General features: G+C 48.1%; 1 non-coding gene across 1 annotated transcript; it reads right to left on the reverse strand.

Annotated features, from left to right (window-relative positions):
- Window positions 1-1,400: 1,400 nt before the first annotated feature.
- LOC120663235 lies at window positions 1,401-1,507 on the reverse strand. Its single transcript, XR_005670451.1, has one exon. It is a non-coding gene; the product is annotated as a small nucleolar RNA R71 (small nucleolar RNA).
- Window positions 1,508-3,207: the final 1,700 nt, after the last annotated feature.

Below are 3,207 nucleotides of genomic sequence, written 5' to 3' on the forward strand. Positions count from 1 at the left end.
TCTTTCATTTACTCAAGTCCGAGGTTCAGCTTGTGCACGGAAGTTTTACTTTAGCTTAGGCTAAGTTATCTCTCTTAGTGATCGGGAACTTATCTTACGTGTTTTCTTGCCCGGACAAGAGTATCTCAAGTTAGTGCTCTAGGTTGAGGGGGATTTCTCTCGAAGGCCTTGAGAGAGATCCTAACACCGAGTGCAGACGTGGTGTCTGAACTTAGTGTTAGCTAGAAAGTGTGTTCCACCCAACGGAACCGTTGTGGTAGTCGGTAGGTGGTGACAGCCCTATCAGTCCTTTGCAATCCACCACGTTCGGGTGTTTTCATAGCAGTAGTGCAGGTTGCCGTTGGACTCCCCTCTCATCCCTTTCTGAAGTCCTTCCTCTTCCCGCCGCCGAAGTAAGCTCTGCTTTCCCGAGAACTAGTTAGGTGTTTAGTCTGATCTAGAGAGGCTAGCTTGATAGTTCAGAAATGTATCAGGTGTCTTTTCTCGCTCATTGTCCTCCCAGCTGCTACCTCTCTAAGGATTAGAATCTCCGTGTGTCACTCGGTCATTGCCTGGCCACTTATCTTATCTCACTACCTATCTAGCTTACCCCCGTCTAGTCAGTCGGTTGATCAAGCTAGTACGGTTATCATTTGATTTACGATACTCTTTACCATAGTGCTTCCCTGAGGAAAAATACGATACCCTGGAATACTCCAAGGTGAAGTGCTACAGCGGTGATTCTGTACGCTTGCAGAATATCTATTCTAATCGGGCATAAGAAATGCCGACAAGCATTTCTGGCGCCGTTGCCGAGGAAGCAATTGGCTAAAGATATCGTAGATAGTTTGATAAACTCTACTAGTTTGTCGCCGCTAACCCTAGCGGGCTTACCATTGCTCTCTCTATCCTTTGATTGATGCAGAGCAGTGCATGACTACTTTCGACCTACCAAGTAACTTCCACCCAAATCCAGAAAGAATTGGGAGAATCGTGAGATGCCGCATCGTCCCACCTCAGAAAAGACTCACTTGGCATATCAGTTCACCCTCCGCTTCAGCATCTCCATCCATGGCTCAGAAGACCCTTCGTCAGTTTTCTGCCCCGTCCAGTAGCCACATTCCTACTAGATTGAACGCCAACCAAGCCGGCAATGACGGCTTTGAGCTGAAGACTGGACTCGTGAATATGATCCGAGCTAGTATGTTCTGCGGAAAGGCATCCGAGGATGCCAATACCCATCTCCAAAACTTCCTGGAGATGAGTAACACCATCAACCCCAGAGGAACTACTCTGGATGATGTCCGTCTTCGCCTGTTCCCATTCTCACTGCTCGGGAAAGCCAAGACGTGGTTCTATCCAACAAGGAAGTTTGTTCAAATGCATTCCTAGCCAAGTACTTTCCATTGGGCAAGACCAATGCCCTCCGAAACAGGATCACCGGAATTCAGCAATTACCGGATGAGACCATCTCGGAAGTCTGGGAGCGTCTCCAGGAGTACATACAAGCATGCCCACATCACGGCATAGAAGAGTGGCCGATCATTCAGAACTTCTTCCATGGCCTGAATCAGCAAGCCCAGGACCACGTTGACGCAGCAGCAGGTGGTTCCTTCCTTTCTCTCGATGTTGCGGGAGCAAAGTCACTGATTGACAAGATAGCTTCCAACCAAAGTTGGAAAGGAGAAAGGCAGCAAGCCCGTCCCAGGGGCGTGCATCAGATCGACACGGTCGACATGTTAGCTGCCAAGTTGGAACTTCTGATGAAGAAGCTGGAATCTCCGCACCAGGAGGTTAATCAAGTTTTGGAATCTTGTATGACATGTGAAACATGTGGCGAGACTAGGCACTTGGGCACTTCGTGCCCCTTAACTCAAGAGGACGCAAACTTCGTTGGGAGAAACAACAATCCCAACTCAGTATTTCGTCCTCAGCAGGGTTGGAACTCCAAGCCCAACCTCCCCTTCGGTCAACAACAAGGTACGAATTTTAATAACAGTTTTCAGCCCACATTAAAAGACCTAGTGTACGGCCAAAAGCAAATCAACAATAACATTAGTAGGAAATTCCTTGCTAATGACAAGATTCTAGAATCTATGGCTGCACAACTAGAGGGATTTAATTCTTTTATTACAACTGAGCTTTAATACAATGATAGAAACCCAAGCAGCTCAGCTTGCATCTTCATGTCCTAATGTTAATGCGGGGAAACTACCCGGGCAACCGGAAGTACCCTCGAAGGAAAATGTTAGTGCGGTGACCACGCGTGGTGGTAAGACCATGCAAGAGCCACCTTTCCCAAAGGATGCAGGAAAGCAGCAGAAGACCGTAATTGCTAGCAGTACCGAAGTTGAAGACGAAGAGCAGGAGGAGGCCGTCAACTCCAACACACCTGCTACCCAGGAAGACCCCGTGGAACCCCCGAGAACTTAACGGGACTATCACGACACAAATGCTTTACCATTTTCGGAGCGGATAAGGAAGCCAGTGGCCGATGAACAATTCGGAAAATTCGTCGAGGTAATGAAGAAGTTATATGTGAATATACCACTTCTTTGAAACAAGCAGACACTGCCCACCACTGAGGTCGTGCAGTTAACGGAAGAGTGTAGCGCTGCTATACTCGATCCTCTCCTGGTGAAGAAGAAAGACCCAGGCTGCCCCACCATCACTTGCTCGATCGGGGCTCAACATTTCTCTAACACCCACTGTGACCTGGGAGCAAGCGTCAGTGTCATGCCCAAGGTAGTTTGTGATAAACTCAACCATCATGCACTTGCCCCTACTGCCATGTGTTTGCAGCTAGCGGATCAAACGGTCCGCTATCCCGCGGGAATAGCATAAAATATCCTGGTGAAAATCTAGAATTTCTTTATTCCCGTTGACTTCATCATACTTGACATGGAAGTCGATGCCAAGATGCCGCTCATCCTGGGCTGGACATTCTTGAGCACAGCAAACGCCCACATTGATGTCGGGGCCGGAGAAATCCAGCTCAACATCAATGGCCAGCAGGAGAAGTTGGCCTTCAAACCGAAGGTTCAACAATGCAACCAAGTCAAAGAGGTCCATCACAAGAAGAAACCCGAGAAAGAGACAAAGAAACCGTTGTTTCTGAACATTGAAGCCCTCATCGTATTCGCGGAAAATCTGCGGATCCAGGAGGAGTTAAGAATTCAAGAGGAAGCGAAGCGGATCAAGCTTCACAATCAGAGAAATGCCAAACGT

The sequence above is a fragment of the Panicum virgatum genome, chromosome 2N, assembly GCF_016808335.1.
Source record: "Panicum virgatum strain AP13 chromosome 2N, P.virgatum_v5, whole genome shotgun sequence".
Classification (NCBI taxonomy): domain Eukaryota; kingdom Viridiplantae; phylum Streptophyta; class Magnoliopsida; order Poales; family Poaceae; genus Panicum; species Panicum virgatum.